We start from the raw sequence: 23687 nt of genomic DNA on the forward strand, positions 1-23687 counted from the left end.
CTAAGAGAAAAAAATTACACTCCCTTTTCACATGTATGGGTACCACCCCCCCCCCCCTTATACTTAACACAAAATGGCGCTACTGTCTGTGGAGGGGCACACAGACCATGTTCTCACCAAATTTCGTGACGATTTGTTCAGCCGTTTCCGAGAAAGTTGGGTATAACAGACATATAGCCGGACAGACAAACATTGAATCGATTTTAATAAGGTTTTGTTTCACACAAAACTTTAAAAATGAAGCCTACACCCACAAGCCACTTCTTGGTCATGTTTATTTAACGGAGGTTTTCGAGCATACCTTGCAAAATAGACCAAACACATTTTGAGACCTCCTTTCACCCAATATCAAAAATAATATTGTTTCCGAAAAGTACTAATTGAGCCCTTTCATTTGATACAGACATGTATTCATATTATATGACCATATTCTGTTAAACAAAAATATACACCCTTTCTTTTGCATGTATGGAAAGCCCCCTTTCACCCGCGGCACAGCCTCCATGATATAACAAATGATAATGGACAACGCTTCATTGACTTTGAAAGTAGCAGAAATTTAGTAACAAAGTTGACGTGCTTTGAACATAACACGTTTACACCATGGGGGTCCCCGATAGGAGTAATTTCAACAAGATAGACTATGTCCTCCATCACCAACCAGCATCCTCGACGTCAGATCATATTGAGGAACAAACTGCGACTCCGATCACTGCTAAATAGCGTGTCTACAGGTGGCGAATCCGTGGAAAAAAAGCCAACCCACTTCGAAAATTTGAGGATTAAAAACTGAAAAATGATTTAAAAGTGGAAGAGTACAAGGCACAATTGGAGGAAGGATTAATTCCTATACTCGAGAATCTCACGGGGTAGATGACACCTGGTATGACCTAAAACGCATTATTAAAATAACAGCAGAAATAGTGGTTGGATGTGACGCGGCGCCGGAGAAATGATGAATGCCGGGAAGTGTCAGACAAAAATAACGAAGCATACAGGCAACAAGAGCAAAAAGGTACGAACTCCTCAACCTGTCGCATACAACTCAATCATCAGAACCTACAAGAATTACGGTCATGCACAATTGAAATGGAAGAAATAGAATCAGCAATCAAATGTCAAAATTTAGCAAGGCGCCGGGCATGGATGATATCGCTGAACTCAGCAAATTAGGCGGTCCATGGACCATGAAAGCTATCCATAATTAGGTTGTTTTCATCTGAAACCAATAACTCATTCCGCAAAAATGATCAAAAATGTGTTATGCCCTATTCACAAAAAAGGTGACAAGTTCAGATATGAAAATTACAGAGGCACCTTACTACTTTGTACGAGCTTTAAAATCTTCACGAAAAACTAGAAAGAAAAAAATTAGACTATACGCCGATAAGACGTTTTTTGAATACCAAGGAGATTTTCAGATTGACCAGCTATTTACAATCAAACAGGTGCTTACAAAATCCTGGCAATTCAATATCGACATTCACCTAGTATTCCTTAACTTCAAGCAGACATATGATAGTACTGACCCAAATGTACTATACAAAGTAATGCTTGAGTTGACAATTCCAGAAAATCTGGTAAGCTTTACCAAAATGACAATGTTTCACACAACAGCGCAGTGAAGAATCAATAATAGCCTGACAGATGCGTTTGAGACAAACGTCGAATTCAAGTAGACCTCTACTCTTCAATCTGGCATTGGAGCAGATTACACGACACGCCCCACATAATGGGACAATCTTACACATCAGCAAACTTTGACAAAACAGCAAAAGCAGTCTTACTACCTGCGATGTGACGCTCATGGTAATCAAGGAGGAGAATATGACGCCAAAATAATCATTATTTTTAATAGACGTTACTGAAGCTATAGAGAATTTCAGTCAAAGGTGGAATCCGTTACCCTTTCCGAAGCAGAACAAAAAATCCTAGTGGGGAATCTAACGGGCGACATTGGGCCAAAAATCTTAGATTTAAAGTCCGCTTCGCAATGAAACTCACCAGCTATGAACTACAGTACAGCACGGTTCATTGGAGATGCATTTTGACAGTACAGGAACAGAGCGGTATAACTTTCGTCTTCCTTGCTCATCGTAGCTGGCGTGATATAAATACCCAATGTTTAACCCAGAAAGTAACAAACACTTTTAATTAATCAGGGACTCTCTTAATTCTTTACGTAACGGACATATTTTGACTAAAACGCATTTTGTCGTAACAAGATAAATATGTACATACATATATAGTATCATCCGATTCGAGATATATATACTTAGATATTCTATCAAATTAGCACAGTTAAGTAAAATATATGTAGATACTATTTACAGATACGTAGTTCAAATCCTTGCGGTGATTAGTCCAGTTTCAATGCGTTTACCAATTTATCCTTTCAGTTTTAGAGTAGAGGTTTCAGCCAATATGCACACTCCCAGAACCGTTCAAACTCGCGACTACAGACTACGAAAACGATAACCAAGTCAAGTGAAAAATAATATTTTTACTGGGAAAATTATAAATATCCCCGTTTAGCCGAAAATATATCATTAACTGATAAGTTTTACTTCCATTCAGAGTTAAGTGCTAAGTAATAATGTCTCGAATCCAAAATGCAGCTGACCGAACTCAGACAAATCATTTAGCGTAATATTGATAATACCGAAAAATGTGGGTCAAGTTGAATGGGTAATTGCATGTTTACTGCGACGCAATCAACATGGTTGATAAGAAAGCATTTCGCCTTGATTCATACTTGCTCCTTAAAATTGTGACTGGGACGGATTTGGATTTGATCATTTTGACTTGTATATAGGTATGTATTAGGTTGTTGCACATGAAATGGCCGATTTAGCAATGACGTGACGTTAGTTGCGATTTTGCTAATCAAACCACCACCAGTTGGCGCTGTTGGTGTCCAATAATGAAGTACACACTACATTTAATCAAGGAGTCATTTCAGGTTTGACCATCGTAGTGATAACAGTGAATAGAAAGGAAAAAAGGAAGGAAAAGAGCCAAGAACGTATATTTTTTTCTGCATGCGTTCAAACTCGGTTATAAAGCAGCGGAGGCAACCAAGAACATTAACAGCGCATTTGAGGCTGATACGGTAAGCGAACGAACCACACGGCGGGGGTTCGAAAAATTCCGGTCAGGCGACGTAAGCCTTCAAAGTGAGCCACATGGCCATCCAGGACCATCGATTGATAATGACGAGCTGCGTGTGCTAGGCGAAACCGACACACATCAGTCTGGGAGAGACATTGCAGAGAAATTGGGCGTACACTATTCGACAGTTTCCCGGTACTTGCAACAATGTGGAAAGGTGAAAAAGCCCGACAAATGGGTTCCGCATGCCCTTACGGAGCAAAACATGGCGCTTCGAATGGAAATTTGCAGTTCTTTACTCACCCGCAACAGAAGCAACCCCTTTTTGCACACCAGTGGATGCGAGGCCTATCTAACACCTCTGCCGCAACTAAGGGGTACGGCACCCGAGTTGTACAGCGCAACTCCACGCTTGAGCTCCACCATGAAACTCCCACTAGGGGGCCAACCGCAAATAACCGGGCCGAGAACACATCCTCCAGAAATTCTCCTGGAGTATATGCTCTCAGAGGGCCGTCCCGGTTCCCATGGTACCAGATAACCTCCGGTGAGGCTTCGTGGTTGAAGCCATTTCAGATGAGTCCCTTGCAGACTCGGGTCTGATCGCCCTCCTCGAGTACGTGGGGGTGGACCTTCCTAACGAGTAGTGAAATGTGATGAAAAGTGGATACTATACGACAACCTTCACCGATCAGCACAATGGCTAGATGCTGATGAGCCGCCGAAGCATATGCCGAAACTGAGCCTCCCTCCGAAGAAGGTAATAGCAACTGTTTGATGGTCTACAGCTGGCGTTATCCACTATTCTTTTTTGGCACCTGAAGGAACGATAAATGCACAGAAATACTGTGCCCAACTCGAGGAAATGCACCAAAAATTGAGTATTCAACGGTCGAGATTGGTCAACAAAGATAGTGTGATACTCCTTCACGACAATGACCTCATGTATCCGCAACAACGATTCAAAAGTTGAACGAATTGCAGTATGAGACTGCCTCATCCACCATATTCACCGGACCTTTCGCCAGCCCACTTTTTTAAGCAATTGGATCATTTTTTCGCGGAAAAACAATTTAGGAACGAAGAGGCTGTCAAAATTGCCTCCGACAAATTTATCAACACCCAACAGTTGGACTCCTACGAAACTGGCATACATGCTCTTGAATCTCGATTGGAGAAGTGTTTTGAATCGACTGGCACCTATTTTGATTAAATAAATAAATTTACCATAACGGCCATTTCATTTGCAACATCCTAATATTTATATCCGCCGAAAATGAATATCGTAATTGACGAAGTACAGATCAGATTGACTTACTTTTGAATTCTTCTAAGTAGTCCCATTTGAATCAATGTCGTGCATACGTTTACCTGTAAAGAAAAAGGAATAATTATTTAAGTAAAATTATGCAACTAAAAATACGGGATTAAGCTCCATAGGGCCAACCTGCCTCCCTCACTGTGAGGAACCAAGCCTTTCGTCTACCAAGACCGTTACTGAGTGGTGATAGCCACACCCGGTACGAGGTGAACCTATTATTAACAAAACGTTACGAATTTAGATGGGGGAGTCGAAAAAGACCTCCCCAATCCAGGGTGTCATTCGAACCGTGCCACTGGATAGTTTGCATTCGAGAGATTGTATTCAAACGGAGCCTCAATGATACTGGCCGCCTTAGTGAGTAAGTTTGACATTACCGTGCTATGGGGGGCTATGGCACGACGGACCTCCTAAAACCCATACCCGTGAGAACCAAATGAGTACACGAATGAAAAAAACAAAAAAGCTAAAACCAACAACAGTAGCGCGCACAAAATGGTCCACCAGTCTGAGGCACATCTCCGAAATACTGAGAGCCGGGTAATTACACCCAGGGTCAACATTGGCATACCACGAGGATTACAACCAGCAAAGACTACTGCTCAAAAAACAGAGACAACAGGCCTTAGTGGCACAGGTGCTAAATGATATCTGCATTATCTGAAAGATGACCTGAAATCAGGAGAAAGCCCAGGCCAGACCTTTAACCCACATGAGAGAAATACTCCTAAAAAAACCAAACTTAAACTAAAGAGGGCGAAATCCCGGGTAGGTCAGTAGTGAATACAGGAGTTAGGAAACCCGTGATAAGCTATGCTAATGCGAGCAAGGACATTTGGTTGACAATACTGTCAAAGACGTTTCCCAAGCAAATACTCAATCGTGAGGAGCAAAAGACTATCGAAAAACACCAGGCAGAAGTCTAAGAGATATACTGCGGAACTTGTGCTCACCGGGATACGGCTTAGCATAATAGTCCCTACATTACCAGGCTTGCAAGTAGTTGAACTATGGACATATCCTGGAGGCGCTATACCAGGAACACACATTGTGACAGTGTTTCTTCCTAAAGCCGCAGCACTAGAGACGGACGATTTTATGGGCTTCCTAATGCTCAGAATGAGGATCTCCATACGCAATTAGGTGGAGGGCAATGGTAAACTCCTGTCGATTAGGGTGGATGACCGATCCCTGGAGAAAAACAAACGTTGAAACTGTCATATCAACTATAGCTGTGGCAACATACCTGTGCACGTACACAAGGAAAAGCCGAGGGAAGACACTTCGTAGGAGACATCGAGTAGAAAACCCACCGTGGTTACTGAAGCAACCTCGGAGGCCATAGAGGCTGAAAGGACTGGATCAAGCAGGGAAGTAGATATTCTGCCCAGTGAAGAGTAGAAGCTGTACGACCTAGATCTAGATCTTCTAGGGCTTATAGTGGACAACGACGTGCCATGTCGGAGGAGGAGGTTGATACATTGTAGAAGAGCTCCAAACACTGACGGAGCCGATGACCAGTACTACGATAGCTCATATAAAGCTTCACTATGAAAGAGCTGCATCTATAGTAATTCCAAGGGCAAGTTCCAAGGACAACATTGGAGTACGCCTGGCTTAGAAGCCCTGGCTATTTCGGGGACACATTCCCGATCTGAAAGAATGAAGCATGCAGGTAATTTGGGGCCTCCTTTGCAAAAAACTAAGAGTTTCCATCATTCTAAAACGTAACTTAAAATACATATGTCCTTCAGAGTTCTTGACCGAAGACCTTGTGGCAGTCCAAGTCTCATTGTATGCCGGGGGAAGAACTCAAGAGGCAGTCCTGACATCGAGCTACTTCTTAAGAGATAACATCCGGATCCTACCCGAGCGCCAGACTGGCTCCGTACTGTGAGAGGAGAGCGCTACCACATTTCCTCGGCTGTGATGCCAACGTAGCCCACGTGACGCCAATTGAAGAGCTGAGTACCTTCTCGAATTTAACCTTAGCAATAATTTAGGATTATATAGCATAGGAAGCACTGAAACATTCGTGATCAGCACTAGATAAGAGGTACTAGACATAACTCTACAGAATACTCTGATGAACGGATTGATCAGGAATTGGAGGGTATCGGAAGAGAACTCTATATCCGATCCCAGAATAATCAGATTCGACATTGAAGGTAACTCTGGAATAAAAACAATAATAAGGAATCCAGGAGAACGGATTGGGACTCCTATGCAACGCATCTGAGCAATAACATGGCGGACTGGAATTATAAGCAGTGGTGGAAAACCTCAACAAAGTCGTCATTGACGCACATGAGGCCAGCTGTCATGACAGTCAAGTCATCAAGAGTGTACCCTGACGCAATACAAACCTAGCCAGAATGAGAACAGAGGTACGAAAATTCTTCGACCGGGCAAAACAAAAGTGTATTGAGTGCGGATAGCAACGCGATCAGGAAAGCAAAACGGAACAACTTCCGGAAATTTTGTGAAGGGATAGAACAAACCACAGAAACAACCAGGCTACACAAAGGGAAAGAAAAGGGAAGTGAAAATAACAAAAAAGGTATGCTCGAAAGCTAGGGTAAGATGGACAATGGGAACCTTTAAACCACTGAAGTCACCTGGAGTAGATGGTATCTTCCCAACACTACTCTAGAGAGGCCTAGAAATAATCTTAGAATCCCTTCAAGGATAGTAAAAGGCAGCATAGCCCTGGGATAGATACCAAGGACAAAAAGACGAGAAATAGTAGTCTTTATTCCGAAAACGAGTAGAAAGAATCCCTTTCACCCTAAAGTTCTAATGCGTAATATTCTACATTCATGTCTTTATCGGGTAGAACGGTCAGCCGCAACTTCAGTGCAACAGCCAGGGAGTTACACAAACTGTAAATTCTGGCTTGGGTATCAGTGAGGCAATTATGATATGGCCCACAGGATCGTTGGAGGTCTTTTCGGGATTAACTCCTCTCTATCTGCAGATGCAGGCAAAGAGAGCGATCTTCATGACGGCCGGAAGTATGAATGAGGCGGAGAGTGCCTAAATCAAAAGAAGATTGATATCCTGTCTAGGCGGTACATGGATAACATGACAACGAGGTTTCACTTTCGATAAGAAGTCTAAAACACGTTGGAGTAACAGGACAAACTGAGAGAACGTGGTTGTGATATACGACTTAAGCCTGTAACTGATTACTTGGCCCACTGACGCATCCCTCACAGCAGAAGGAGTGGGTGGCGGGGTCATTGGTCCAAGCAAAATGTGCTTGGAACCAATGGGTAAGCACACTAGCATATTCCAGGCGGAAATGTAACCCGTAGACAGATGCGCCGCCTTCAACCTCTAAAGGCACTATAGAGGGCAGAACATTGCTATTCTGACCGACAGTCAAGCTTACGTCCAACTAAGTAAACTTTAAGCTGGTGTGGGAACGCCTCGAGAGACTGATTATGCTCGATTTATATAATAAGGGGGGGATATTCTGGGTTTCAGGCCATATTGGGTTGGAAGGCAACCTACACAAGCCAGAACTTTTTTGTGGATGGCTGGAAACGGGTTCGTGGCAGTTAGAATGACTGAGGGAATTATACTGGGCGAGCTTACACGAACCCAGGCTCACGAACGACTGTTTAAACCTCACCAAGAAGAACCTCCGTATTATAGGAGAAATACTCACGGGTCACTGGGGAAGTTAGGGATATCTACGGGCACTGCGTGCAGGTTCTGTGCGGAGTTTGTCGAAACACAGTATCCGCCACTTGCCCAAAGTACGATAGCACCAACATAACATTGACCCTTATGTAGGGCATAGTTCACACTCATAAGTAAGTAATAATGCACTAAAACAGGGTAAAGCCGCTAAACTTCACGGTCCTTCGTAGATTTCTTCATTGCTGTTCCTGTACAAACCCACTTATATGGAAATCCTGGGGATCCGAAACCTTTCCCAGAGTGTGGACGAATGGAATAGTCGTTAAAACTCTGAAAAGGAAGTGCGTGTTCCCTGCTGTCGCAAACATAATGACAAGAACAATCCTGGAACACATCAAGGAACATTTCGAAAGTATGATCGGCCATGAACGGGGTACTTATGTCATGCAAGATTTCACTGACCACATTAGCAACCTACGGATCATTTTGGAGCAGTGCGCGAGATTCAGATCTGCTTTTCATCGATTTCGAGGGGGGCGACAAGGGAGTGCATCTGCAGTGCCATTATAAGAGTGGATATGATTCTGCGAAACGTCATCTGTTACACCAAATTAAAATCTCAAAGGAATTTGAGCTCCAAAGCGGACTCCATCAAGATTGCAAGGGGAGTCGAAGTGGCACAAGAGTACCGCGAATGGAACTTCAAAAACATTAAGGTTGCGAAAAATGTGCAATATGTCACAGTATTGAATTTCGGAGGCTACCGAGCTGTTCAACAAGCCGTTACAAAATTTGAAAGAAAACATGCGTCAGTCAAGGATCCTCGGGATTGGAGAGATGTCAGATAAAGTATAATCAGACGATCAGGATATGTCGAGTTGAGAACGCTCTTTCTAAAGGTCAGGAATCGAGTGAATCTTTTTTACACAGAGCCAATTGTATCGCAATCACATTATGGTAAGTGGACGACGGTATGGAAGTATATTCAAGAATATTAAGGATGAAGGGTTTATAAGGGATGACTGAGGAATGCATATCATTGAACTAATAGACGGAAAGAAGGATAAAGTCGGACATTCTGGAAAGGCGATGTACTTAACATCGCCATAATGGCAATTAACCCGATCTTTATTGGAGGCAATCACTGTTAAGGGTTGAAAATAATAAACGGGTATCTGAGGATGTGGAGGTTTTGAGGTGAATGGCACTAAGAGTAGCATTTCTCCACATTAAATATCAGCTTGTTCCAAACGAGTCAACATTTGACTGAAGGCTTCATTGATCAATACGTGAATCGATAATAGGATTCAAGGTTATGACAAGTAAGTAAAGAACAAATGGGCCGAAGATAGTCTTGGGTCACTCCCGATGATGGGAAAAGTTAAGACGAGATGGAACCATTGAAGAAGACACGATTTACTCTACCAGCTAAGTAAGATCTTACTCAGGAGAAAATACGTACTGTAAATCCATACCATTGGTGAGGAGTGGTCAATAGAATAGAAAGCTTGAGAGAAGTCAGTATAGATTGTACGTGCATCGTTTCTTGTATTTGCCAACACATTTGCCACATGCTGCGATCATGCTGAAATCTATGATGCTCTTTCACATTGAGGTGACCCAAAGCAGAGAAAGGTATCTTTTGACAAATTTTGGACAAGGAGGAAAGGACGGATATAGGCCGATAGTTTTCGGACCGGATAATGTCACTTGCTTTCTGTAAAGGCATAATACAAGCTTCCTTCCACATTTCTGGATAAATAGATTCGGACAAGCTTTTGTTATAAATGATAGTAAGGGGATGGGAGATGCTCTATTTACATTTTTAAACTTTTTTTAAACAAAGCCTTATTAAAATCGGTTTACTGCCTGTCTGTCCTTTTTCGGTTTGTCCGCGTACTTTTCTAAGAAACGGCTACACCAATTACCATGAAATTTGGTAAAAAGTTTAGAACTGTGAACGACAGTACATACGGTGAACTACGTTGTTTCACGTTGAACTTTTTCATCGAATATAGCCATGTGAGGGATCAAATGAAAGGTCTTGCTTAGTACTTTTTAAAACAAATATAAGTTTTGACATGAATTTCGAATGGGAGGAGTGCATGCAACAAGATATTTTCTAACAATTATATTTTCAACAATTTAATGCGAACCGTCTTTAGTTCATCCTAGATCCATAAAATGCAATAAAATAGATTTTATTTTGAAGTGTCATACTAGAAAGTTTGGTGGGAATTACATTATTATGAACAACATTATACTAGGCCAAAGTTTCTTCATTCGCGTCAAATTGCTACTCCCTGAGAGATAAAAAGCCAGTACCATATCGGTTATTCAACGTATATACACATATCTATAAATAAAACCATCGTTTATCCAAATAATCTTATATAAAAGAACAACATTCCGACTTTTCTTAGGAAGGGATTATGAATACCATCGGGTTCGCAGCCGTCACTAATGTCAACGTTTTCAAGGAGTCCGACAATGGGGGCATTTAAAAAGGAATGGAAGGGGAATCAGTTGTTTCGGAAGAGAGCTAAGATGAAAGGATAGGATCAAATCATCAAATTTAATATTATTAGCGGGTCAAATAGGGGAACAGCGTAAATTGGGTACGTTTGACGAGAAGAGTTTGACTTTCAGTCGCTCAAGTGAGGCTTGAATCTTATTTTAATATTGGGAATATGCATTTTTCATCAGAATTTTTACAGTCGAAAGTAAGGCTATAAACTTTGCTCGATTAACATGGGAATCAACTTTAAGGGGATCATCCCGTGTGAAGGCCGTTTTTTTTGCCTTTTTTTGAAAAATTATTGTGAAGGACTGGATAAGAATAGAAACGTGATTTTTTCACCATATGTTTATTGATATCTCTAGTATATGCGATAAATTTTTCAGCTTGATTTCGTAGCTAATTTTCGGAATAGGTGTTAATTTATGCACCCATCTCCAAAAAAAGGTGTTTTTCTGCTGCCACGCTGGAGGGCGCTGTGTTCATCTGAGGGAAAAAAACTAAACGGTATTTTTATGTGGACAATATTCCATGGTCCGCAAACTAGGATAATTAGAAAATATTAAAAGGTAAATTTTTGGTGGGCTTTTAAACTTAATTTTTTGGATTTTGGTGTTTTTTTACGGCTTTTTTTATGAATAAAAAAAAAACTACCTGTCCGATTGCAATTATCCTAGTTTGCGGACCGTAGAAATATGTACTAAAGAAGCCGTGAAAATTTCAAAGAATTTGGTTGGATAGATTTTGAGCTATGGTGGCAGCCGATTTTGAAGATGCAGTTTCGAGAAAAACGCATTTGAAAATTTAAATGTGATTATCAATAGTAAAATTTTAGTTCACCATTAATTTGCTATACCTGGTCCATAGAGAGCACCCTCCGTTTCTTCAAAAAAGTCTTGTAAGGTCGATTGTTGCTCTCTGGTGTCAATTGTGGCTCTTTTAGCGAGGTCAGTCGATCGTCGTTCCGACCGCCAAATTCGCGTTTCATTACGGCGGTCGGCATAAACCTGACATATGTGACCAACTTGACATCCGATTGCCACTAGGATTTTGAGAATGCCATTGAATCCTTCATTGAAAATAATTACAGCCAGAAAAGTGGCTATTTCTACGACCTTGGCCCCAGAATGAATGTGTTTAGGAGCGAAAGTTCAGATCAATGCATTTAACGACTCATTGTTATTCTAGGTCTCTGCTCCTAAACATCTGTTCAAAAGATCATCTCGTGATCTGTTCGTAGATTGATTTGATGACTGTTTGAACTTCTTCAGTCAAAGGTGCCTTCTCGTGGTGAAAACTATCCAGTTCTCCTTTAGCTTCCGCTTTACGCCATTTGCACCAACTGTCCTCGCCTGCTGGACAATTTTGATGCTGAGGATTTTCGTCCGTAGAACATTTATGGAAAAAGTTTCCCAAATTTCTTGCTTCATTCCTTCTATCGAATTTGCGTGTCGATGAATAGCCAGCCCAGAAAATATAGTGAGGTCCTTATCAATAAGTTTTCTAGCCCCTTTTCCACCAATGCCTTTGTGATTCTTCTTTGCATTTCTAAGCCGCCTTCCCATTCTTTTCTCGACATGTCCTACGTATTCCTTTTTTACTACTACGTATATTTTATTATTTGCAGAACCACCGGAGAAAACTCCAGCAAAATCCAATATACAATATACAAAACTTGTCGCAATTGGAACATCCATGTTCATGCTTCCTAAAAGTTTCTTTGCTGATGTTGATGGGAATCCTTTTTCTTCTCTGATAACTATCGATTCCCATGAAATACTCGTTTTTTAGTGCGAGCATGACGTTGAACGTTAAAGCGATCTCCCTTCGTACGATCCATTTAAAGAAATCACTGAACACACAAACAGCACAATACTTACAACAAAATATAACTGAGTATAACTTGAACGCCTTTCAGTGCTCACTCGAGACTGGATTATCCTTTTTATTCCAAACAGCAAATAAGTTTAGACAATTCACTGGTTTTTCATCTTTTTATATTTATACCTGTGTTCAAATTTATAAAGCTCAGCTAAAAAACTAACAGGTAAAAAAAGATTCGATGCTCTTTCTCATCGAGTACTCTAGCCGCGGCTGCAAACTCCTTACCTGTTTAACCCTGTAATTTCTGAAGGACTCGGAATATCGGAAAATCCATTTGCCCACATATTCTCCACTATATATAGATACAATTCATGCAAAAAAAAAAAAAATCGATTTCTCCAAGCCGACACACGGGATGACCCCCTTAAGAGGCAGATGGTGAACATCAATATATGTAGGATATAAAACTAACCGATCAAATCGAGAATGTGGGTGTTGGGATTGCAATCCATATTGAATTTGGAGACGAAACAAAAGTTCATGAATGTCGTGCGAGCCATGTATGAAGAAGTCATATTGTTAGGGTGGAGGGGACGACCAAGGGAATTTGGCCATTCAGTGAAAGAATAATTGAAGCCCCGCAAAGGATGAAAGGTAGCACAGAGTATTTAACTAAGAGAACATCCGAAAGTACACCGAGAAATTTTTCGACATGATGAGCTAGACACGAACAAGGAAAGGTCATCGCAGTCTCCCCATCTGCATTGATGCATAAAGCATCGAAGGCGTTGATCAATTTGTTTAGCTAGGAAGCGTCACGTCGGCTGATCGACACCGAACTTGATGTTGCTTGACACTCTAACAGTGTTGGATCCGCTTCACTGCTTTGTCTAAAATCTGAAAATACAGTTATCTTAATAGCAAGATACGGTGGCCTTATACACTTTTAAATGAAGAATTTGGTCGGCGCACGGGTCAGTTATCCATGCATGTGCTGATTATTAGGCACAAGTGGAAGTGATTAGGTCGCACATTAAGGAAGGATGACAACTCCAGAGCCAGTTATGCCATGCAGAATCTACTATCCCAAGATGGCCGACGAGTTGGTCGCTCCAAGAACATACGGCGCGGAACACTGAAGGGGAGTGCAAGTGACTCGGGAAGCCCCATTATGGGGAAATGGCCAACATATATACGAAGGTACTGTTTCGCGCATCTTTGATTTGGTTCATTTAACCTCTCCACGTCCTTAGGCTAAGGCACCATGAAGAACTCATCGAGTAAGCAACCTCTACCTATAAACAGATAGGCGTAGGCAAAAGCCCCTTCGCTGAATGAACAATCAAATGTCCCACTTCCGTTCATCATAGCTTCATCCTGTGTTGTTCGCTTAATACAAGCTTCCATAGAGGGAAGTCTACCCGCTTAATTTTCCTGTAGAAAGTAATCTACGGGATGAAAGCAAAGACAGAAATTGAACATACCTTCTACAGTTGTGACGGCAGAATAATCAAGTAATGAACTACACTTTTCCGAGTAATGGCTTTTTGAGTTAATTTTATCGTTCTTAAAATCCCCGCGTACTAAAACCTGTTTCACATTCCACCCTCTCTGCTAGGGATTTAGTAGAAGCCATGCCATGACATTTCAATTCGACAGAAACAGTATCAAAATATTAGAGGCTGAAATGCTCTTTCAATAAAGGGAGAGGATTTAAAAGTTGGAGCAAATATCCGCAATTCTCATGATGGCATATATTTTCGGTTGAGTAGAAAACCTCCTTAAAACCACAATCGAAAATGAAAACAAAAACAAATCCCCAATTTCTGGAATCCTATTAGACACCGGCTCCATTTGCCATTTTTTATTTTCAAAGGCGTCCGATACTTTACGCTCCATATACGAGTATTTATTCCCGTATGTACAGGTATATGTATAAATGTGAACACAAGATTGAGCCGGAGCCAGCACATCACCTTAAAAGACAAATAATCAAGCCAGCGAAAACGTCGTTCAGGTGATTACGGTGGGGCCTTTACGGACCATCGAATTTTGTCAGTTCTAGTTTTAACGAAGAAGGCATGGAAATTTGGATGACCCTAGAGACTATCCGGCTCACAACCTAATGGGTTCGGGAGAGGTCACCTGTCCTCCGTAAATTGATGTGTTGCCACATCATCAAATAAGAAAATTGAATTAATCCAGGAGTTGGAAACTACTCCTATCTTCTCTGTTACTTTATAGCAGATATCTCGAAATTGATTACAGAACGAAAAGAGTCGGAGTGGTCCCCACAAGTTCAAGGATACCCTTAAAATCCCATACCATTGGATATAGGCAATTGAATTTATCTGTCGGAAAGCGAAGTGCTAGGCGGACATTCTGATGTTCTTTAGAACCTATTATGGTTGTCGAATGTTGTTGTGGTTCAATTGGTCGAAAATTTCTAGACTCGGCGTCGTGAGATTCCCATCGCCTGAAATCAACATCAAGAGGTCATTTAGGTGTCTGAGGCGGCCTAACTCATACCCATAAACTAGTTTTCGGAGCCAAATCACTGCTTGGGAATTTCATTTGAATTGCCTCCATGGCAGCTATAATGCCGGCCGGGAAGGAAAAAAAGACGAAAAGTATCTGAAGAATCGTGAGAAGTTTTCTGACATCGTGAGAATACGTTGGTGCTTCCTTGGACGAGTAGATTGAGGTGTTTATTCGACTTTTTGGCGAGACGCGGGAGGATTTCACAACATTAGGTCTATGATGATGCGATTTTATTATGCAGAGCTGCATGTTGCCTGAGTGATTCCTGGGAAAGTGTGTTAAGAAATTAAAAAGAAGTATTCTGGCTATCTGGCGGCGTTACATAACTCAATGGAAAATAATTCGCATAATTTAAAATATGATGTTGATGGATATCGTAGACTAACAATAAGACGCCGACGCTGGAATGTTTTCCAGTCCAGTTAAAATGTAAATTTTTTGCAGAAAATAATCGGAGCAGCTTTTGTTTATTAGCTCCATTAAAATCATCGAACATTTTAGAACCGGATTTTAGGCAAATACTAGATAGGATGGAACAAAATAAAACTGAAATTGCAGACGCTATGAAACGAGGCAGACAAAGTGTAGGCATTAATTGACTACTTTCGCTAATCGACTAACTAATCGATTGATATTTCAATCATTCAAATTAATGACAATTAATCTTTTAACCTGATTTGTTTCAACGCCATTAATTTAACCGCTTACTTAATTGTGATCAATGGTAATCATTAGTTGGTTTCATCTTGGTTTAAACAATATTTTGTAATGGTTTTTGATACTGAACATGTGAAGTTTTCTTGAAGGAGCTCAATATATCTCTTATTCGAGAGCTTTCAGTAATTATTTAAAGAACAATTTTAGTTATGAACAACGCATCACTAATCATGATTAAAAAAGGGTAGACACTTACTTAGAGTTGTTATTCGCGATTAGCTTGTTGCCAACACCCACGTGATCTAACCACCAATGATATGATGAGGACGACGATCAGCAGAAAGCAGAATAAATCTTGAATAGGTGTTATAAATACGGGCAATATTCTGTTTCTTAATGACCAGCTAGAACCTAGAGGAACAAATCCATTGGAAATGATGAATTCAAGGGCCAGTTATTAGATATAACGATACCGAGATTCAATGGTATATCATTAATTACGAATAAATTGCGTCGTAGAGAGAAAATCCAGGCCGAAGTGAAAATTATCCGGCGTGCAACACGTGAAACTTCGCGTCATCATATGTTGGTTTGATAACAGCTATTAGTTTTTCCGGAATGCTCCTCCTGCGTAGAGGACATCATATATACTCCCTGTTCACGCTGTCGAAAGTCTCCTCAAAATCGATGAGAAGCAAATGAAGCGGAGATCTGAGTTCGTGAATTGTTCTAAAATGATCACAAGGTGTTCATGTGGTCAATAAAGAATCTAGAGCAAAAGTCAGCCCGCTCTATGTCGACTAGGATTTTGACATGATCAAGTTCAAGAATAATCTTAGCTGACATACTCAAAATGAGCCCCCTTACTTGGAATTCTAACGATTAACCCCTTCCTACACTCTTTGAGAAACGTCTCAGATTCTTAGAATTTACGAATGAGCAAGTAGCTCTGCAGAGTCAGCGGGACCTGCAGTGTTCCGTAAGGAGAACGCTAAGCCTACCAACCTTGCCCCCTTTTAGCGCATTAACGACCGGGATGATTTCCCTCCTACTTGGAGAAGTACCTCGTATTTGCATGTTAAAATGACTAAATATTCCATGAAGAAGACATTTTGTACGGTTGGAAACTATAATGATATTTTTCCTCCACTTCTTAACTGCATGAAGTCCGCTGAAGATAAAGTCTATCGGAAACGGCATTTACAGACCCATATAACCATCAGCAAGTTCTTTGGTGGTCAAACGGTAGTATAGGTCCCAGGGCGAAACGTGGATTGGTACCCACGATGGAACATAAAACCTGGGAAACGCCTCCTGAACCAACATCAGCTCTACTACCAAACCCTATCTCCACTTCCACGTGGTGACCACTGGGAGCTCTTTCTTAACGAAAAACTCCACGGAGAAGGACGAAGGCTCCCGCGCCTAAAAACGGAACAAATTGTCCCACCTGGTCCTCCAGTTTGGCGGTTGGGTAGGGCTGACAGCTCTACACGAAAAACAACTTGTTACGAGGCCACAACAGGAGCCTCGGACTGAATTGAAAACAGAACGACGAACTCGGCAACGAAAACGGAATAACGATTTTCGCATTTTCTTATGGAACGTATGCTCCGATACCTTGTCCCAATATAGGGCTGACGTAATAGCGTTGCAGGAGATGCGTTGGATAGGGACCGGTTTCCTGGAGTGGCCACCCAATAAACCATGTGCTCGGAGTAGGTTCCCTAGTCAGCCTAAAAATGAAACCTGCTGTTATCGGCTTTGAAAACATAAGCGAACGGCTATGTACTCTGCACACAGTGCAGCAATTATAAAGGTGTCACGTTGCTGAGAACCATCTATAAGATATTCCCCTCTATCTCGCTAAGCCGGATAGCCCCATACGACCAGAACATCATTGGCTCATACCAAAGAGGCTTCACTCCAGGCAAATCAGCAACAGATCAGATTTTCTCTCTGCGGCAAGCGATGGAAAAACTGTTGGAATATGGCCATCAGTTGCACCATGTCTTCATCGACTTTAAAGCCGCCTATGATAGCATAGCCAGGGTAAAACTGTACACGGTCATGAAAGAATTCGGTATGCCGACGAAATTAATAAGACTGATTAAGCTCACCCTGACCAATGTGCGAGGCCAGATAAAAGCAGCAGGATCACTCTCAAGACCATTCGACATCACCAATGGTCTACGACAAGGGGATACCCTATCATGTGTCCTCTTTAACCTGGCCCTAGAAAAAGTGATCCGCGATGCTGAAGTAAATGCAAGAGGTACGATCCTCTTTGAGTCCACCCAACTATTTGCCTATCCTGACGATATCGACATCATGGGAAGAACCACCCGAGACGTACAAACTGCCTTCATCCAGATCGAGCAGACGGTGATTGGCGCGAGATCTTGGGCTGTACATCAATGAAGGTAAGACAAAATATATGATGGTAACGTCATCACCAAAAACCAACTACAACTTTGAGACCGTCGATAATTTCCCCTATCTATGGTCGAAAACCACAACCGATAACAGCTACGATGACGAAATCCGCGCACGGTTGTTGGAAGTCAACAGAGCCTATTTCAGGTTACAAAAACTGTTCCGCTCGAAACGTCTCACCATAGGGTCAAAGCTCTTACTGTACAAGGCAATGATCTTACCAGTCCTCACGTATTTCTCGGAAACTCGGTTTCTCACCAAGAATTGGGAACTCTTGGCAGCGTTTGAGAGAAGAATCCTCCGAAGAATTTTTGGCCCCCTACATGAGGATGGACGATGCCGTAGCCTACATAACGACAAAATCTATGAGCGATACCATGACCGTCAAGGCTCAATAGGTTACGGTGGGCGTGTCACTTAATCCGTATGGATGAGGATGATCGAGCCCGGAAAGTCTATAAGGACAATATCTATGGTAGAAAAAGAAGACGAGGCAGACCATGCCTAAGATGGAGCGATGGCGTAGGTCAGGACGCCAGACAGCTTTTAGGGATATCGAATTGGTGGACCACGGCGCAAAACCGGGATGTCTGGAGTTCCTTACTAAGGCAGACCTAGACCGGATACCGGTTGTTGCGCCGTTGGTGATGATGAAGTTCTTTGAGGATGCAGTATGAGCGTAGCAAAATCGTAGCTATTTGCACTAGCTTCTCTGTCTCGGACTAGCACAATAATGAATTCCTTTTCGTCACGGAACGCGCTACGCTTCACTTTCCGAAATTTTCCGCGGTGCTCGATTCGCTTTACGTTATAGTAGTAACCAAAATTAATGGGACCCCTTGGGGGCATGACCATTATCATTTGGGCTGGAGAGAAGAAGACTTTTGATGGAGTGCCCATGATCATTAATATTCTCTGCCGTGCTGTACGAGATGCCTGTCGTCCGATAAGCAAACTAGTTCCCCCTGGTGAGCGACAGTCGTTCTTAAGCGAATCGTGCTGGAACTCGTTGGCGGAAGCCCATCACTCCTTCGAGAAACGACGATGACAGCGTCTCTCTTATTTCGCACAGGCCAGCTCCGTAACCTATTGTAGCTCGCGGGGTGGTCAATCTGCTTACTTATACGTGATCATCTCCCGATTATCGTTGCAGTTGCCGAGATTGTGTGTTTTCCTATCACATGTCCGAGACAGGTGATATCGAAGCTACGGATAGCACCAAAGAAGACAAGTACTCCTCACCATATGGGTCACAGAATGGAGAAGCTCTTTGACGAAAGTAAAAAGGTGTTGTTTCTTGGAGGCTTTTGTGCAGTTAGTCATATTGGCTAAAGATCGTTAGCTTAATACTTATCGGAAAAGGGGATCTGGTTCGGTTGTGGATATGAGTTTTGTTAGTCATTCACTAGCTTGCGATATGTCCTGGAACGTCGGTGAACACTACACTGACAGTCATCACCCGGCAATCGTCTTTGACCTAGTTGGAGACCTGCGGGTCCAAGAAATAGAAGAATGTCAGGTTGGTCTGTGAAAGTAATTGATGAGCAAACATTCATAGATGTGTGGTTGCACCAGGACACTATACCAGGCACAACCTCAGAGAGAGCCCTCCACATCATGGAGTATATCATGACGGCATGCGACTCATCGATACTAAGACGTTATATTATATAGAAAGCGTGGCACTAGTAAATATTGCGCAATGATAACCTATATTCACCTGAAGCAATCACTACTATAATGAAATGACTGAAAGATACAGGTCTTGCACTCACAGAGGACAAAACAGAGGTGGTGGTTATCACAAAGCCCGGAAAGAAACCACTGCTTATATCATCACTCCAAAACCAGCAATCAAAAACCTTACAGTGATGATAGACGCGAGACTGAATTTCAAGCAGCATTTATAACATGTTTCCACTAAAGCATCCAATATCAGCATGACCCTAATAAGGATCATGCCAAATGTTGGGGGCCCGCGATGCACTCGTAGACAGCTTATAGTTAGAGTGGTGAGCTCTGTGCTGCACCAGTTTGGGCAATTACATTGCATACCACAAGCAATGCTTAAACTGTTTACCGAATGACCGCCTTGAAAGTGTACTATGGTTTTAGAATCATCGCAGATGAAGTGGCTTCGATAGCCAGGATGAGCCCAATCGACATTTTGATCGACAAGATGATACCCACCGGCACGTGAAAAATAACCAACGTTAAGTAGGTAGGAAAAATGTTAGGGACTGGTATCAAAGTATGAACGCAGAGACAGAGACTCATGTCCACCCCTCGACGTAATACTTTGCGGTGGTTCCTAGGGGAAGGGGACACGAGTTAGGGGGTGACTTTAATGGGTAAAAATCGGGAACGCCGGAACACGTGTACCAGTGTCTTTAGGAGATTTCCATCTCTTGGAAAAACAAACAAACAGACAGATAGGCGGACAGACAGACAATGGACCAATATTATTAAGGTTGTGTTTTCAAGAAAACCAGACAAACAAACAGACAATCGGCAGGAATTGACAGGATTTTATTTTACAGAAAACCTATTAAGACATCACATAATGAACCAATTTCAAAAGGGTTTCCTTTTCAACAAACCCTTGAGCACGTTGCTCATCATCACAACACTTCATATACCCAAATCAAATTAATAACATGTTTCAAAACAATCACGGATGTCTACCTCCAATTATAGATACACCCCCCGATAGGATATCTATTAAAATTTCTGATACGATAATAAAAAATAAAAAGAACGGTATAATCACATTGACTAAATTTTCGCCATTGCTTCTATTCAACAGAAACAAGGACCTTTTTGTCAATAGCTTCAATTCTACATTTCTCTTCAAGCGTTCCAAACATTATTTCCTTGAAGAATATCAGGTAATCTCCTCTCCCCATTTTCATTCAAAATTCGCCTAAGAATTCCTCGAAAAAAGGCAGAACATATTATTGGATTCATTTGAAGATTTGAATTACGATGACTCCGCGTTCTCATTTTAAAATATTATTCCCTAAAGTTGTATAATATTTGCAAAAGGACTTGTTTGGCTGTGATTTTGAGGCTATGTGGGTTCCAGATTTCAATTTCACATTTATATTCAACTGAGCTTCGCATCTTTTATTTACTCGTACTACGAAAAATGTGAAATACGCAACAAATGGACTCTAGTTAAAAGGAAACTCATGTCTAAGGGGTGTCTGCTTGGAAGGAAAAAGCGCTCTTTCGTGGAACATATAATTTTTCCATTAAGCATAGTAGGCGGAGAAAGCAGAAAGTGAAAACCAAGGTGAAAATTTTGAGCTTATAAAAAAATAAGTAATTCAGTGGATTTGATGCTAGAGGCATTGCATTTTCATCATTGACTGAATCCCTAATAAAGCTCGTTTGTGTTTTCAAAGCAACTAAGTCGTTCTTGCTCCTTAAAAGTGTAATTTAAGTAGAATTTGCTTCTTCATGTGCATTCGCCCTTATTTTTTATTCCTTAAGATACGCTTCAAAGGAAAAATAACGACAACAATTAAGAAGATATAGCGATTCCGCCTAATAATGCGAAATGTTTGGGTGTCATAAATTGAAAAAAATATCTCACATGCTCATATTTCGAAGTATTCATAAATCAGATTATGAATTTCTTCTGAAACGAATCTATTTCAAATCGCCGTCGTGGTGACTTGGCTTGGCAGAATTAAGAAATTGGGATATTATCTTTCGTTTCGAAGTTCATGATAGTAAGGGCGTCCCAACACTGCCCCCACCAGTCTAGTAGGTATCCCCACTGTGGACAAAGCCTTAATACCGGTCTGGCAGTCGGTCTGAGTAACTATGTTACCCAGTTCCTCCGCCTAGAATGCACTTGTGAATATTCTTCTCACTTCACGATACAGCGTATTTAATGTGAAGGTCTAGAGGGAGGAGGCGAAGGCATCTACCACATGGCTACTGTGCAGAAACCCCCCCCCCCCCCCCGCGACGTAGGAGGCAATGTACGCCTTCTTAGGATCCAGAATCACACCCACATACTTTACATTGGAGGAAAATGTCAACCTTTGTCCATTTTGCTACGGGGAATTGTGAATAAAATCCAGTTCAATAATCGGCTAAGGGCATTCTATCCCGGAAGCTATAGGGGCAACATCTATGGTAAACAAGAAAACGTGCAGACCCTGCCACAAATGGAGTGATAGCTTTGGTCAGGATGATACACAGATTTTAGGAAAATTGAACGACCCTTAACATCAACTCTGTTTTGATTGGATTTACGCCGAGTCCACATCTTGTAGCCAAAACTTCACCCGAAGCGCATTCAGCCATACCGTATGGAATAATCCCTGAATACAATATCACCAAATCATCGACATACTTCACCACCTTCAGCCTGCTTCTGTACAACGTGAGTAGAATTTCGCCCATCATTATCAAGCAACACACCGGAGAGATGGTGCTACTCAGGGTTGTACACAGCTCGTTTCAAGTGGCCACCTCCCAAATCAGATTGGATTACCCTGCTTCTTCGTACGAATACTATTTAATGCGCAAGGCATCTTGCGAATTCTATTCTGGTTAGTCTCCTTGATGATTTCAATACTAAAGTTGTTAAGTGAACCTTCTATATGCAGGAAAGCAACTACGGTGTGGATTTCCCTTTGAGGCAGGCGAGCTGAGACTTAGAGAAGGAAACCCTCTATATGTTCGTCCTTAAGTGGATGTCCAGCAGGCGTTCTAGGGAAAGGTGACACTGACTGCGTCAAAGTCCTTCGCGAACTGATGACCGTGGTTTTTGGGATCAGGCGATTTGTAATGAGTTCAATTCCCATTTCAACTAATTCAGTGTCAGGTCGATTTCCCCACTCATTCTTATTTAAGAACTTGCAGGCGGAACTGTATAAAGATTTCCAGGATTACTTTTCAGTGTTTTTGTATTTTCCGTCGGATTGATTAACTAGATATTTAGCTAGAGTCCCCTTAAAGTGCACTCCTTTTGGAGGTGTTTCTATTTCTCCATACGAATCCCTTTTGGCTTTGTGGATCTCTTTGTTATATTAAGTCAGTGCGTGGCTCTATTCTCTCTACCTTCCTGTTCTCTTGGCCCTATTAAATAATCGGCTACAATTTCTGTGATGATGTCTCACTGTCAGCTTACAGCTATTCTCAGTGGAGGTAGTGATTGCCTTCCTTAGTTTATAAATGGCCTGCTTTTGTATATGATTTCAACTACCTCTTTAAAGTTTTGTGTGAAAAAAAAAAGTCGGCTTTCTGAATGTCTATTTGTCTGTCAAATGCAGCTTTCTCAGCAACGATTACACCTATTGAAGTGATGATGCCACACTGGATAGAGACACATTGAATCGATTTCAATGAGGTCCATTCACAACGGGTCGAGTTCTTAAAAACGCTTCAAATGCGAACCTTTTTCCATACCGCCCCTACTCAACAACAAATGAAGAATGGCGAGACGAGCGTTCTTTCTTACAACGTACCTTATAGAATGGTGAACAGATTACTGTAGCATTCTGATCAGGACCTGTGAGGCAATTTCCTATATATATATATATATTGCAACATTGGGGCTCTGTTGCAGGGTTGACTGCCTCCCCAACACTCGTGGGAACAGAATTAGGGAAA

The 23687-nt window shown here is 41.7% G+C and overlaps 1 protein-coding gene across 5 annotated transcripts in view; it reads right to left on the reverse strand.

The window, feature by feature from the left end:
* The window catches only part of LOC119653444 (beta-arrestin-1), a 371918-nt gene that overhangs the window by 128162 nt on the left and 220069 nt on the right, over nt 1-23687 (reverse strand). Inside the window, exon 1 of one of the 5 annotated variants that reach the window (XM_038058038.1) lies at nt 2384-2526. The exons of 3 other annotated variants lie outside the window; for them this stretch is intronic. The gene's annotated coding sequence lies outside the window, so the exon portion shown is untranslated. Of the gene's footprint in view, nt 1-2331; nt 2527-23687 lie in introns of those variants that run through there. One more of the 5 variants, XM_038058037.1, reaches the window with a different exon arrangement.

Source organism: Hermetia illucens, chromosome 4 (genome assembly GCF_905115235.1).
Source record: "Hermetia illucens chromosome 4, iHerIll2.2.curated.20191125, whole genome shotgun sequence".
Lineage (NCBI taxonomy): Eukaryota > Metazoa > Arthropoda > Insecta > Diptera > Stratiomyidae > Hermetia > Hermetia illucens.